Source organism: Macaca mulatta, chromosome 2 (genome assembly GCF_049350105.2).
Source record: "Macaca mulatta isolate MMU2019108-1 chromosome 2, T2T-MMU8v2.0, whole genome shotgun sequence".
In the NCBI taxonomy this organism is placed as follows: Eukaryota; Metazoa; Chordata; class Mammalia; order Primates; family Cercopithecidae; genus Macaca; species Macaca mulatta.
Genome location: NC_133407.1, coordinates 138,959,183 through 138,975,836, shown reverse-complemented (window position 1 = coordinate 138,975,836; position 16,654 = coordinate 138,959,183). Strand labels below are relative to the sequence as shown.

Genomic DNA, 16,654 nt, shown 5'->3' with positions numbered 1-16,654 from the left:
AGTGAAGGACATCCAAGGTCTTGTTGACTAAAACAACCTATAACACATGACTCATAATTCTATGATTCATAATAATGTGATTGATGTCCCCATGAAACAATATTCTTTCTTAATCTGAGAGGCCTTTCAAACCAGAAGTCATGTTGCTTCTGCCTGGACAGCCAGCCATGGGGGAGCAAGTGAACATTTTAAATTGATGCGGTTGGACTCCATCTCAAAAAAAAAAGGGGGCCCTGCAGGTGTTTTCAAGGTTTGCTCCCTCCTTTTGAGGCTGTCCTCTTTCAGTCTTCCTGTATCACCTCCCATGTGGCCCCACAGTTATGTAAACACATCCAATCCTTAAAACATGCTGCCTCTTCCAGAGCCATTCAAGCTGCAATCTCCAGATTCCATCCTTTCCATCAAGATGAGACAATGTTAACAAAACAAATAAATTCAATGATTTCTTCACCTATTTAAGTGACATGATTATGATTTTTTTCTATCTGTGCACTACTTGCACTTATTTTTAATTGACTTACTTTTCTATTTAAATTAAAATATCTTAATATGTTCTCCACTGCTATAAATGGGAAATCAACACTACTTTACATGAAAAATACATGAATTGAAATAAAAACAATTTTAAATAGACCTGTGGCCAGCTGCATCTCTGATTTTGAGGTTTGCTGTCTCTTTATCTAAAAGAGAGCCGGGCCCAGTGGCTCACACTTGTAATCCCAGCACTTTGGGAGGCCGAGGCAGTGGATCACCTGAGGTTAGGAATTTGAGACCAGCCTGGCTAACATGGTGAAACCCCATCTGTACTAAAAATGCAAAATTAGCCAGGCATGGTGGCACGCGCTGTAATCCCAGCTACTCGGGAGGCAGGAGAATTGCTTGAACCTGGGAGGTGGAGGTTGCAGTGAGCCGAGATGGTGCCACTGCACTCCAGCCTGGACTACAGAGAGAGACTCTGTCGAAGAAGAAGGAGAAGGACAAGGAGAAGGAGAAGGAGAAGGAGAGAGATGAGATGGTGTTAAAAATTAGTTATAAAATCATGATAGTACAAAGCCAGCCTTTGACTCTACCTGAAATATTGAAAGAATTAAGGGAAAGATAACTAAAGATAAAAAAATATTGCTTTATATGAGTCTATATTTCATTATACCTTAGGTTACCTATGATCATTTGATATCCCTTCAATATTATCTATCCCATAATCTGAGATATACTGAACTAAGAAAAGCTAATGCCTCTATATTTGAGGTGACATGAAGCCATACCCACTAAAGATACACAGGTGGACAAAACTTTAAGGAATAACTAATTAGAGAATACGAGACACCATGGAAAATCCAAGGAGGAGGTATCTTTAATCACTTACATATTAGGTACCCCCTTGAATGGGAATTTCCATGGAAAGGCAAGCACAGAAATACACAGACTTGTGTCTTTGCTCCTAAGCAGCCCCCTTTTGCCCAGCTCCCAGGGCTGGTAAAATAACATTGTCCGATTCAAATCATGCCGTCACTCAGTCATCCAAAGAATATATTTAGTAACTACTGCATGCTAAGCATGCTCCCAGGCACTACAAATTCAACACCAAAAAGATACATATGAATCCTCCCCTCATTCCCAAATTTTCATGGGAATTTTGTGGGCCAGGATGACTAATACAATACCCTAAGCCATGGTTTCTCAACCTCAGCATGATTGGCATTTGGGGCAAGATAGTTCTTTTTTTGCATTCAGCTGTACTGAGTGTTGCAGAACATGTAACAGCATCTTTGGCCTCTGCTGTAGTGGCATCTTTGGCCTCAACTGACCAGGTGCAAGTCTCTCCCTCATTAGTGCTGACAGCCAAAAAATATTTCCAAATGTTACCAAATGCTCCTGAAAGGCAAAATCACTCCTGGTTGAAAACCACTACTCTAAGGTCTTCTTCTCTGGTCCAAACCAGAGGTGCTGAGTTGTACAACTCTAGATAATTATATTTATATTTATTCTAAGTTAAGTTACCACTTAGAGTGGTGCAATAGCTGTACATCACTCAAAAGGAGGAACTCTGCTTTACCATGCTATAAGTAAAACTTGTATGCTATGGTAATATACAATAATTTGGAGATTTCATGAAGTGCCAGAATATAGACTACCTATCATAGTTGTATTATATTTTAAAATTTCATTTATCAGTATTGTTTCGCTTTCATGTTTCGTCTCTTTGTCAGGTACACTTATGGATACACAGAGGTATGAAACCTCCTTACTTTGCTTAGAATATCTTTAGCTCTAAGCAGAACTTAAAGTGAAGAAGTAAAGGCATTATTGATGGGTGCTGTAGATGATTATAGGTAACTCACTATTCTTTGGGGAATGGGAACATGAATCCCAGGAATTTTAGAAAGTTGAAAGTGTGGAAGTATGCAAGGTAAGAGATACCCTGAATCCACAGACACCTTCCTTTTAGATAGTGTAACAGACAGATGGTTCACAACCCTAGTTGTCTTACAGGACCATGGGTAGACATTAAAGAGAGCAACTACCACAACAAACGAAACAGCTACCTGGGCTCCACCCACTGAGTTAGAGTATCTGTCCAGGGATCCTTAGATTTAAAATATGCCATGGGCAATGGTTATAGGCAGTCAAAGGTGAGAACTACTGTTCTAGGTTGTCAAGAAATACTAGGAAAAAAAGCTATGCAAGAAAATAAAGCTTGAAGTACACATATGATCCATTTATCTTTATATTTTTCAGATTTTAGATACCAACCTGCTTCCATTGAGCACAGACACTTGCCCAAATTAGAATAAAAATCCTTAGCATTTAGACTTTTTCCCACACATACAGCAGTACAGTTTAGTGTATATGTATGTATACACACACACACACACACACACACACACACGAAGACACCACCAGTTTTCAAGCAAAAGGTTGTCAACAGTGCCTATCTGTGCCTCTCTGTGACTAGAAGTTACTGAATTCTAAGTTATTTGAATGATCTCTAATTGTAAGTCAATACAGCATAGAAATCATAATCACTTAAAATGTCTGGAAAGGTTTTAATGATCACATGAAACTCTAAGAAATCTTCCCTGTTGCCTTTGAATCCTAGCAGCTGGGACTCCAGTCATTTCAGTGGATTAAAAAAGAGACTTTTTAACTACAAACAACTGACTAACAGCATAACAACTCTAGCTCAAAACACCCTTTTGCCAGAATGCAACCACTTTTTGAGACTATAATTATATTAGGAAACCAGTGAGCAGGTTAATAATGAAAGGGTATATGAATAACATTCTGAAAGGAAAATTAATCTTTCAAGTCTTGAATTCAAATACAAATTCATGCAGTAGAAATGAGCCCCAAAATTCAGAACAATTGTAGCTAGAGTTGGAGATAGGCAAATCTTGGCATCTGAGGAAAGGGTAGGGACAATAGGAAATACAATTTTGGCTTTTTTGCACGATGGTAGGATTTGAATGCATCCCTTCAAAAATTCAAGTGTTGAAACTTAATGGTCAATTTAATAATATTAACTGGTGGGCCTTTAAGAGGTGAGTAGGTCAAAAGGGCTCCTCCCTCATGAATGGGATTAAGGCCCTCATAAAGGCCTTATAAGAGTCTTCATGCAGGATTTAGTTAGCTTGCCTTTCCACTTTTCACCATGTGAGGCATGGCTATCTCCACTCTGAAGGAAACATCACGAAGGCCCTCACAAGGTGCTGATGTCTTGATGTTGCACTTCCCAACCTCCAGAACTGTGAGACATAAATTTCTGTTATCCACAAGATATCCAGTCTGTGGTATTCTATTATAGCAGCACAAAAGGACTAAGCCACGCAGCTTATAGGCCCTGCATAGTCTGATGTCTGCTGCCCTGACAGTCATCTCATCACCAGCTCCCTGTGCCCCAGCTAAAAAGCTTATCTTCAAGACACTAGAAAATACCTAGCCCTTTCTCAAATCATACCTTGGAACTATACTTCTCCCAGCTTCAATGGGTATCAGCCCATTTTACCTCCTTAGAGAGGCCATGTCACTAGCTTGGGCAGAGATATTTGAAAGTTACCATAGCAGGTTGGTTTCCCTGGGAAGAAGAGTCTTGTTTATTAGTGAGGGATGTGAGATCAATTTTTGGGAAGGGGGTACCCTACAGGGTGTTCTGAAGCAGGAATGATTCTAAGAGTTATCCTGAGCTGAGCTGATGATGTTGGGCCTTTATAGGCATTAGATGTGGGCTTCCCTGGAAAGGGGACATGACATTGTACAAAGGAGTACTCTCTTCCACTGAGGCAATCCCTAAAACAGAGCTGACATGTAAGTGCAAGCTACTGGACACACCCCAGCAGCTGGGGAAGCATCTGGTTCTCAAAGGTCGGTCTGAGCAGAGAACCAGGAGGTCACCAATTTGGCTTTAGCTCATTGTCCCTCCATTTGTGCATTTGTGAAATGGAGATAGTACCATCAAGTTCGAAAGATATATCATATCTAACATGATGGCTAGCTCAGTGTAAGTTCTCAGTAAATATTAAATTTGTGTCCTTTTCCAGTCTATTCAGGAAAGAACACAGATGCAATTTTAATTCAGGAGCACTTTTAGAAAAGTGTTACTTCTTTTCTCTTTTTATCCATTTATTGCCCAATATTTACTGAGAACCTAGTAGGTGGTAGAGGTTTTCTAATAGCTGAAGAAAGAATGCTGCAAGTTTTTGTTCAAATAGAGCTTACATTTTAGTAATTGGGAGAAAGAAAATAAACATATAAATAAGTAATAAGATACTGTTGTGAGTAATACGTGTTAACTTGAAGAACAAAGAAATGTGTCTTTTAAGATGTTGTATTGTTGGATTATATTAGTGGGTCACAGGAACCCAAATCAAACTAAACTAACTTAAGTTATGGAACTGTATTGACCCACATGGAAAAACTACAGAAAAGGCAGAGAAGGAACCAACTACCAGGACCCCTGGATCCAGAAACCCAAACATCTCTGCTTATTCTTGTTTCTTTCTTGCTTATGTACTGGTATAGTTATCTGATACCAGCTCTGTTACTTCAGCATCAATTCAATAAATCCTTAGGGAAGAACTCTAAACAACCTAACTTACATTAACTGTCCCATCCTCTACAACTATGGTGCTAAGGGAGCATAATTGGTTCATAGTGAGATATGTCACGGCCATGGCTAGGGCAATAAAAGTATTGTTAATACTAATATTGAGCTTTTACCATGTATAAAATGTAGTACAATTAGAGAAATGTGTCTATTAAAAATAAACTCTGTAAGTACTACCATCTCCTCTTTACTGATGAGAAATTAAGGCTCATAAAGATTAAGTAGCTTGCAAAAGCACACATTATTAGTAAGTATGGAAGGTCAAATTCAAGCCCACTTAAATCACCTCTCCAAAGCACATGTTCCTAACTACTAGGTAATTAGACCATGCTACGTTGATTTCTATACTGTTATATTATAGTAACTATAATTATTTAATTACCTTAATTAATCCATGCTAATCAGTCTTCCACCCAAAATGAAAGCATGATAATTGGACATTCACTAATGAAAAGCATATCTATACATAGGCTAACAAAATGGGAAGTATTATAAGAAACAAATGGAAGGGTAAATCAAAATAAAATACCATTGAATGCTATAATCATTGAGGACAATCAGACCATGAGGCATTTAACCAGATTTAATTCATGTCAGTACTCTTTCATTCGGTTGGGTAGGTTCTGTCTTACCTTGGAAAATCAGTAAGGCAATGCAAAATAAGAAGTTAGAAGATATGAGATATGAGATCTAATTTTCACTCGATAAATATACAATCAAACTTGAATAAGTCAATGGCCCAGTTTTCTAACCTGTAACGTAAGGACAATAGCACCTGGGCTGCCTATTTAATATATTCAATATGTGTTTCCTAAGGTAAAAATGAAGATAAATATGAAAGCACTTAAGAGTACTTATTATACAAAACATAAGAGTGAGGTTGTAAAATACCAAAATAGAAATATATATATATAATATATATATAAAATGTATATATTAAAAATATATGTAATATCTATAATATATATAAAATATATATATATATGGATACTTTCTTAAATCTGTGGCTCTACAAAGAAAGATTAAATGTTTACCATAAATATAATCAAAAGCAGGCTTTGCATAGCTAAAGCAATAGTAATTTAAATAAAACATAAATAGAGTCAAGAAGAGGCTCCAATCAAACTAAATATTTTTATGTTTAAATAAGTAACAAGGTGTTAAAAATAGTTTTCCTTTTCTAGATTTAGAAATGTAATAAAATGTTACTTCAGTCACAAGAATCTTCAAAATATTATTTTATATTTTATAAGAAACGAGCAACACAATTTTCTGGTGGTCTCTAAGATTGTGGTTGTTGGAAAGTTTAACCTTATGGTTGGGTTATTATCATTTGATTTTGCAGTCCTTGTATTTCAATTTCCAACTCAGCTGGCTATATTTAGTTGAAAAACTGAATTTGTTTTAAACAGGACTGTAAAAATGTGACAATTACAAAAAGAATGATTTGAGAAACCAACCATAATGGGAAATTAAACTTCCCACTGAAACAATTTAAAGGCTTTTTAGCAGAAGAAATATGTGCTATAAAATTTAATCTAAGATAATAGAAACTTCTAAGTGTGGATTAAAGAAATATAAGTAAAATTGCTAAAGGGTGGAATTATGCCTCTTTTAAAAAGTCTGTTTTCCAAAAACAACACTTTTTCTAACTTTCCAGGATATAGGCTTCCCATGATATCTAGACTGAAATTTCCAGCTTTACATTTGCTTGGAAAATCGTGGAAATGTAGAGCTGGAAGAAATCTTGAAAGCATTTAATCCAACATCCCTCATTTTACCTCATTTTAAAGAAATGTGAAGTTGAAACTCAAAGAGATAAAATGGTTTGCCTAATATGACATTGCAAATCAACCCTATGATGATGACATTGATAACAAACATTACTTGAGATGATTATTATCTGAGATAAGGATTATGAGTCCACTTTACAGATTAGCAGCCTCAGGTTCAGAGAGGTTGACTAGTTTGTCCAACTCTTCAACCAAAAAGTTACTGAGTTAAAGTTGGAACTCAGATTTTTCTGGACCTAAAATCCATTCTCAGTAAATTATCTACAGCACTGTCTGTACTCTGTCTGATAGGTGGACTAATTTTTCACCTCCCCAGCACAGATGGATTCCACATCTATTTCAAGAAAAATGAAAGCATTCTACTAAAGTTCCCAATCAAATGGATCATTCTAGTGTTACTTTCTGATTTAGTTTACTTCTCATCTCTGATCAGGCATTTGTTGCTCAGAGAAGCCTTCTCTGACCACCACAGGTCAAATCACCATGTTGTAGCACTTATTAGAGCAGCAATTTTACATTTGTTTGCATTATAACTTGAATAACATGTCTGCTTTATAAGAATATAAGCTTCGAGAGGTTAAGAACTGTGTCTCTCTTTGTTTGCTACTGTCTCTTCAACCCTGTGGCTCTTAACAGCCACACAAAAACAATTGTTAAATAAATGCCTTTGAAAATGCTTAATTCCTACAAACTAATAAGGCACCCTATAATTAGACAACTAGAAAGACATTTCATGAGACGATTACTTTCATTTTCACTGTCATTTTACACATGGCACAGGTTTAGAATGTCATAAAATATACAAAGCAAAATCATAGGAGAATATAATGTATAGGAACTGAAAGAGATCAGAACATGTCACCCCAAAATACACCACTTTGGCATAAGGTTTACTTTGAGCTGAAGGCAGTCAGGAACAGCAAATACCGAAAGAGCTCTTTGCCTCCCCACTATATGCCTAAAAGGAGGACATGCATTTCCTTTTGTGAGGGTCTTCCCCTTCCCACTGCTGTACCAGGAGGACAATCACTATCACTGGAGATAGAAACTCAGTACTGAGACGGATCTGCACAGACAAATCTTACTAAAAATAACCCTAATCTTCCACTAGTTTTGCCCATATACTTAACTTCCCACAATTAACTGCTCCTAGAAGCCTAAATCTCTTTTCCTTTGTCTTGTCACTTCTACACAATTCATCACCCTTAGTTAAAATGATATACAAACCTGGTCTAATTGCTTTTTTGAGTTTTTCACTTATTTATTATGACATCCTCTCTGCATGTAAAGATTAAATTACTAACATCAAATAAAATTTGTGGCTTGTAATCCTAGCAATTTGGGAGGCTGAGGCAGGAGAATTGCTTGCGCTCAGGATTTCAAGACCAGCCTGGGCAACATAGTGTGACCCCATTTCTATGGATATAAAAACTTAGCCAGGTATGGTGATGCATGCCTGTAGTCCCAGCTGCTCAAGAGGCTGAGGCAAGAGAATCATCTGAGCCTGGGAGATTAAGGCTGAAATGAGCTATGACTGCACCGCTACACTCCAACCTGGGTGACAGAGTGAGACTTGTCTCAAAAAATATATATATGTTTTTTTCTCCTATCAGTCTGTCTTTTGTTAGTTTAATTCACAGGCCCCAGGTACAGATTCTAGAAGAATAGAGAAACAGGACTTTTTCCTCCCCATATAATATTCATACACAGTTAGGGAGCCAGCTATACTCACAATATGTACTGAAACAACAAAATTACATAAGGCTTGATAAAACTGGTTAACAGGAAGTTAACAATTAGTATGTTAGTGTGGACTAAAGTCTGTGACCAACTTAAATTCAATAGGCAATAGTCTCTCAAATATACAATTATTTACCTGCTGTTTGCAGTTGTGAAGAGAATCTTAATGTATGCATTTGAAGGGCTACAAATTAAGGGAAGCAACTGCAGCAAAAGGCCCTGCCTAATAATGTCTGTTTGCAAATAAGTTACTTAAGCCAATAGTGCCAGTTTCTCACTCTTTCAAAGGTAGAACTCAAACATGCCATAATAAAATTCATTTTCATTTTTCGAATAATGCATGCTATCCTTAAGAAAGGTAGATTATATTGCACAGGGTTCTTAGTGAGCTTTGATATGTTTCTTCTTCTTTTTTCCCCCTTCTCTCTGATTTTTTTCCCTCCTTTAGGGTGGGGATGTTGTGGTAAGTGTGAAGTCACTAATCTTTGATCTTTGTGCATGAGGCTTCCTTCCACTGCAAATCAATTATGACAGACTAAATTAGCCTTTGATCGGAGGCTCTGATTTACTTTTTAATTCCCTGCTTCATCACTAGGATCTGAGATGTGTCTGCTCTTTGCCCTCCGCAGTTGTGTTGGTGATAATAGTGATATATTTCACTGATTTCCTTTCCAAGGCCTTAAATATCTGCACACGTGTGCAGTCCAATAAAATCCACTGTTTAGAAGAGATGTCTGTGATTTGTGTCAATGTCTTACATGATATTTTTCTCCAACAAGAATTGCCTTAGGGCAAAAGTAGCATTTTCTTGAGGAAACACAATTTTCTCCTTTCATTGGATTTTGCTCTAAGTTATTTGTTTGGTTGTGCTACATATTTTCATGGACGTTTTATATGTGCAGTCTGTCATGTTGCTACTCGAACAGTCCTTTTAAATGTCAATATAAGATTAAAAGTGTCTGCTTATTAAAGAGATCACCCAAGTTTTGCTGAGTTTCAGTATCTTTTATTCTTTAATAATTTAATGGTCATTATGGTCAGTCTTTTATCTGCAATGCAATAGCAACTGAGCAACTGTTTTCTTTTTGATGAAATGAATCTGCCTTCTAAATTTGCAAAGAAAGAAAAAAATTAACTTAAAAAAAGGCTATGAAGACTGAGCTTGAGCCTATTAAAACCTTACAAACAAAAACAAAGAGGGACAGAGGAAACTTTTGGAAGTAATAAATACATGTATTACCTTCACTGCCGTGACAGTCTCATGAGTCCTTGGAAATGTCCAAACTCAGCAAATTGTACACATTAAATATGTCCTTTGTGTATCAGTTATACCTCAATAAAATTATTAATAAAAACCAATAGGCTGACAGTAACAACAAAAACCTGCAAAATGATCACAGGCCTATGCTTTAAAATGTAATTCTTCATATAGTACTTATTCTATAATCTTTTGATTTTGAGATGTAATTTTCCTAGTGACTTAAAATCTACCTGTAGCATTATAATGAAATATTTGTATACCTCAGCTTCCCTTTGGAGAACTTACTGAATTTCATGCCTTGGAAATTACATTTATTTGTGGACGTGATTTGAGTAAAAGCAACTTCAATGAGACTCCAGTTGAAACAAATGTATTTTTGGCACCTCAATACCAAAATTATGTATGCAATTTGGAGGTAATCCAAAGAACAGCCGAGAGAGGATGAAGGGAATGGGGTGTTTGGCTAAGGAAGAAATGTGAGGCTTCTGACTGTGCCCAGAGTGGGTGAACAACAATAAAGGAACATAACAGCCCATAAATATTTAAAAGGTATAAACATCAAATATGGATAGGAATGATTAATTCTGGGACAAGGGCATGGAACTAGTTCGGATGCACTCATATCTTCGTATCAGGGGAAAGAAAAATAAAAAGGATATGGGTTAGCATCATTGTTGAGGAGCATAAAACTTTGATTATTTATGCACAATGTTCTAGCATCCAGTGGAATCTTTTATCATCTCTGAATGCATCTGAAGGGATGTTGAAAATCTATGTGTATTTATTTAACAGAGGTGAACTTCCTGACCAGGGTCCCACTTGCTAGGTGGGGCCATCAGAGATCTGAAAGTTAAGGGAACATTAAGACTCATCAGTAACCATGTTTAAGTGTTAATGGAAACTCTTAGCAAGACTGCCAAGATAACAGGATCCAGAGAGGCAATCTCAGAACTTCTCAGTACAGAAAGTGTCTAAGAAGTGATCTATCAGGAAAATCTTTCCCTCCTTCTCTTCCTCTCTTTCTTCCTCTTTCTCCCTACCTCTACACTTACAAAGCATCTAATACGCCCCAGGTTGTGTTCTCACAGGTAATGATGCAAATAAAAATTTAACTTGCCCTCAAAGATATGTTCACAAGACCATTGTGTAAATAATTAATTTCAACTGAGTGTGAAGCATGTAAATAGAGCTGGAAGGAGGCAGAGGTAAAATTAGTCAAGCGAATTGCATTTGTGCAGAACGTGCAGTTCATTGTCCAGAGAATGTTTAAAAAGGAGGATTTGGTTAATCGTGTCCTCCTCAGGGTATAGGAGCCAAACCCTGGTGTAACTAAGCATTTGAGTGGTCTCTGACAGTAGATTTGTGTATCACTGGAAAATAATCAATATCTTTATAAAAACTTCACAGACCACCAAGAGAAGGCAGCTATAACGTCTCATAGAATAGAACTTTACTAAGACTTAAATGAAAATACTATTCTCTCTTCTCTACTCTCTTTATGTCTTTGACATAAAATAAGTCATCCAAATCCATAAATCAGTATGAGATGCAGTATGTAGAGATAAGTACCATCAAGCAGTCTCAGCACATGTTTTATCATGATCTTCTGCAGCAAAAATGTAGTCTCTGCCATTCAACTATTTAAGCCTTCTGTTAAGATGCATGGATAACGTCACCTTTGAATAAATTATACATAGGTAGAGCAATAATTGAAATGTATATATAAATCTGTATTCATCTGATAGGCACAAACTCAATCTCATAAGATTTCTAACAGTTAAACTGCTTATTGTGCCCTAAGTTCAGATAAATTTGGGTGTTGAAACACATAAAAACAAAATTAGCATTCACATATTGTAATCTAATCAGAGCTTGAAGAGTATTTTACTCCATTGTTTTAAAATTCTTGAGAGGCTGGGTATTGTGGGAGGAAATTTCCAAAAGAGAGATTCTCAAAAGAAAATTGAAGATTAGGTAAATGCCTGTTCGTGTGTGGGTGTGGGTGTGGGTGTTTTATGACTATGATTCCACAAACCCTTCCTGAAACCTGATTGCTGATTTCCCTAGCACAATGAAAACTGATAGTAAGGGAACTTATTTTGTTGAATTAAATAATGATTTCATCAATCACCACGAGGAACACAAGAAATAAACATAATTCAATAAAATACAGGAAAGAATGCAGGGCTTTGAGCAAGAAGGGTGTTTTACAGGTTACCATCCATTTTCATGATGTCAAGAGACACAATTATTAATACATCATCATGACACAACCACAATTACGGTTCCTCACGGTAGTATGAAAATCTCTTTTTTAAAATTTAATACCCTGGGTATTATATTTTGTTCATTACTATCTCAGAAGATTTACCTATGTTTCTTATGAATTAGAAATTCATATAAAGTGAAATCATAAAAGGGTTTTCATGGAATAAATGTATCCCATACAATCATCATCAAAGGAACTGATTAATCAGATTTTGGGAAGAGTTTTCTCTAACGATATTAGAATATACTTCAAACCATTTTTAATGTTACAAGAGACTTGAAGATGCCCTGTGGTGAGAAAGCCTGTATGGAGAACCCCTTTGGGGAAAGTCCCAAAGCGAAGATCTAAAAATAGTGGAGAGCAAAACCACTCCAGTGGATGAGAGAAGAGAGCAAATGTTTTTCAAAGCACACAGTTTCCTCATAGACTGATTCTTGGTATAGCCTCCATTCATTTAGAAGACCACTGGGGGTTACTGGGAACCAGGTATGCTAACAATGACTCATAAAGTCAAGATGCTCTATCTCTTTCCACATTGTCTTCATTATTTTATATTTGTATTAAGGTCTCATTTGCAACAAATGCATAGAAAAAAATTGTTCATGCACCAAGTAACATCTTAATTCTTCTGGAGTGCATATTCTCTTAGTGACATAATGTGCTCTTGAGAAAGTAAGAAAATCACTCTTTCATCTTTGAGAAAAAAAATTACTACTCATTTTTGTTTTACCTCCAATCATTTTGTCTTCAAAAACTAGTTGTGATACTAATTATTGGCACTTACTGAACCAAACACAATGGTATGGACCAAACCCAGTGCTAATATGCATTATCATAATAATCTAATTTAAGCTGCACCTGTAGGCGGTTACAACTATTATTCCAGTTTTATGGTTTATAACATGGATCATAAAAATAGCTAAATAACTTAACTAGAACTACATCACTCTGTGTTTGGCCCTCCCTTCAACGTGGACTTTTCTCATTGTTCCAAACTCTTTGAAATTAGTTATAATTCAGGTTAGTGTTGCACAAAGAATTTGAAAAAACTCCAATCAAGGACTCAGGTCAGATTTCAAATGGATTCAAATTCAAGGAACAGTGACTGAAGCTGAAAGTCGTTCAGACTCTGAAGCATGAGCTCTGTTTACCCCCTGAAAATACAGGTTTTCTCATTGAAACTTCAAGCCTCCTTAGAAGTGAACCTTCTCAAATCCCAGTGACGAAACTATTTTTCTATTAAAAATTACATTTTGATAAATATTATACATATTCCACTTTCGACTATGCTAACAGGTCAGCCAACAAGAAAAACAACTTTAAGGTAAGGGTTTTGCTCTTTCAAAAATAAGCCAGCAATTTAATGGAACTCAAAAAACAAAAAAACCTTCACTGTACGATACATCTGGTCCATCTCTACGCTAAGAATGTAGTGAAGACATAAGTTCTGCAACGTCTCCTTGTCTTTATTCTGTGTGACTCCTGCACTGTGTACTGCAATAATTAAATACAATCAAAAATGCGTAAAACAACTGATTAAGGAAAATACTCTTACCCGTAAATTAAGTTCCCCTTAGTTCCACTGTGATTTGTTTGCAGTGTGAAGACAGGATTATGGTTTGCAGTTTACAGGACCTAGGGATAGATTAGAAAGTTGTAATTTTGGAAATAATTATCATTTAAGGAGTCACTTTTAAATTAATTTTTACGTTTTCTCTTTAAAAAAACAGATTTAATTTTTCTTTCTCCCCACACTCCTCAAAATTTCCACTCAAATACCTAAGCAATAGTATTACTGTGTTGCTAAAAAACGGGTCCTGTGAATTTCTGTCAAGGAACAAAAGAAGCAGAGAGGGCAGGCATGCAAAAGGCAGCCACATAATTACACTTCTTATTGAAAACATTATCGATGTGTCTTCTGTCATGAATTCACGTATTTTGCAACAGACCACAATTGTAAGTATTTCTACAAAGCAGTTCTCCTGACCTGTTTGGCACAATAGCTACTTGCATCTGTCTGATGCTGTGACTAATCTGTCAAAACAAAATGATATAGACCATAACGAGGAGAGCTTTGTCAGGAAGCATTCAAAGATCAGACCTCTGAACTAAAGAGTGAATATAAGCCTTCAACTCAAGAGGTCATCTCTCACCCTGGTTTGCCAAGCCACCTATCTCTTAAAACAACAACATGTGAAATGAGGGGACTGATTCAACCAATATATCCAATCCTTTTACTGTTCATTCCCAGGTGTCTCAAGGATTGGCTCCCAATCTCAAAAAGATTGCTTAAGCTTGTTTTTGAATGCCATCCCATGAACACACTTTTTAAAAACTAGATTTTCTATTAGGCATCAGAACAATCGGAATAAGTCAACATTTTTTTTTTGCATACCAGCTGTCATAATTTAATGACTGAACATCATTTAGAAGAGCTAAATTCCATGTAATAATTCTGACTCATTCTGGTAGAAGTTACGGATTAAGGAGATTTATAAAACTACATCTTTGGCCCTAAGAAAAGGAAGATGGCTGAAAAATTCAAACAACTCATTTCCACTCTGTGTATTATTTGACAATCTCTTTGGCCTTATTCCAAAAGCTGTTGCCAAGAAGTTATAAACAGATTGCAATGTCTCCGGAGAGAACCTCACACCAATACACTGAGAAGAATTCCACCCTGGCAAGTATAAGAAAAGTCGTCACTGCTTTCCAGTTGACCAAGTGACACACTGCACAGACTGTGCCCTTAATACTTTTGTTTAGTAACCTCATTTCAGCCCCATAAGGCCTACTTCTGACACCATTATTATTACAAACAGAAATGTTTATGGATGACTAACCATGCACGAAACTGCGTTTAATATGGCTTCTAACCAATGGGTCCATGGTACACATTGTTTTAATATAATTGTGTTCACTGACTTCTGCAGGCTAATAGAAGTTTACCTAAGTAGAATAATACAGAACCTGGCTCCCACTTTGTTGTGTGTAGCATCCTGTGTGTGTTACAACAGTCTCTCAGTGGGGAAAAGAAATAATGCAATGTTTGCATATGTTGATTCAAAATGAGATTTGCTGACCCTGCTGTTCCATTTGCCGTGGTGAATGTTAAACGTCTTAATCTAGAATGTTCTTTATCTCAGTGATAAAGAATGTCATGCATTCAGGATCTCCTACAGCCATGGTACCACTGTTATTGTTCTAACATTAGATCTGTCTAAGACATCTCTTCAAAATCCATCATGTCATGAAGCCACATCAGGTGGCTCTTCCCCAATGGGTCCCCATTTCTTACCCCTGTTAAGGACACTCATGACAACAGAGATCAGTACTTGTGCTGAATTACCCACCACACTCTCACTTAGGAATTTCAAGGCAGTTGTTTGGCATTAGGCATGGAAACTGTAGCTATAATCAAACTTATTTGTATGCTCACAGAAGCAGCCTTCGCCCACAGGGCTCTCATCTGCTTCCTTCAACTTTGGTTCAGAAGGCACCCACATTAATCATGTATGTAAGTTCCTTGCTACGAATCTAATCTTTCTCCCTCTCTTTCTCTCTCTCTCTCTCTCTCTCTCTCTGTGTGTGTGTGTGTGTGTGTGTGTGTGTGTGTGTGTGTTCTTAGTGTTTACTGTAAACAAAGAATTATCTCTGTATTATTTTATTTTATTTTAATTTTTTTTTTTGAGATGGAGTCTCACTCTGTCACCCAGGCTGGAGTGCAGTGGCGCGATCTTGGCTCACTGCAAGCTCCACCTCCTTGGTTCACACCATTCTTCTGACTCAGCCTCCCAAGTAGCTGGGACTACAGGTACCCGCCACCATGCCTGGATAATTTTTTGTAATTTTAGTAGAGACAGGGTTTCACCATGTTAGCCAGGATGGTCTCGATATCCTGACCTCACGATCCACCCCACTCGGCCTCCCAAAATGCTGGGATTACAGGCGTGAGCCCCCATGCCTGGCCAGTCTCTGTATTATTAGGTTTTCTTTCGTTCCTTCATGTTGTAGGTGCATGATCTCTGGAAAGAGGTACACAGACCATCCTTTAGAATGCAACAAGAAATATTGAAACATATATACATATATATATATACACACTCACATGTACTTATGATTTTCATCTCATTTTTAAACATTTCTCTCCTTTTACCGTTTTCTCATGATAAATTTTAGCATACTAGTGTCTCTACAATTTAGGATATACATATAGTGGAGGGATAGGCTCAAACATTAGATAAGGGTGTATACACAATATACTGCTATAATCAAAGAAAACATCTTTCTAATTTTTTTATATTAACATGACGTACAATCCTTTGAATTTATTTACTCTAGAAAGCGTTTACCCTTTCCCTCACCACCATTGACATAGATACTAACAACTTATTCTCTATTATTAGTGAAAAGTTGTGTGTTTTTTTCAAAATCCCTTAGTTTCTTTTACTTAAGAGATACAAATAAATATACCCACCAAATGTAAA

General features: G+C 36.6%; 1 protein-coding gene across 11 annotated transcripts in view; it reads right to left on the bottom strand.

The window, feature by feature from the left end:
* The window catches only part of CHL1 (cell adhesion molecule L1 like), a 212,943-nt gene that overhangs the window by 149,921 nt on the left and 46,368 nt on the right, over positions 1-16,654 (bottom strand). For all 11 annotated transcript variants that reach the window (XM_015130379.3, XM_015130384.3, XM_015130382.3 and 8 more), the window contains exon 2: positions 13,723-13,802. The gene's annotated coding sequence lies outside the window, so the exon portion shown is untranslated. The remainder of the gene's footprint in view (positions 1-13,722; positions 13,803-16,654) is intronic.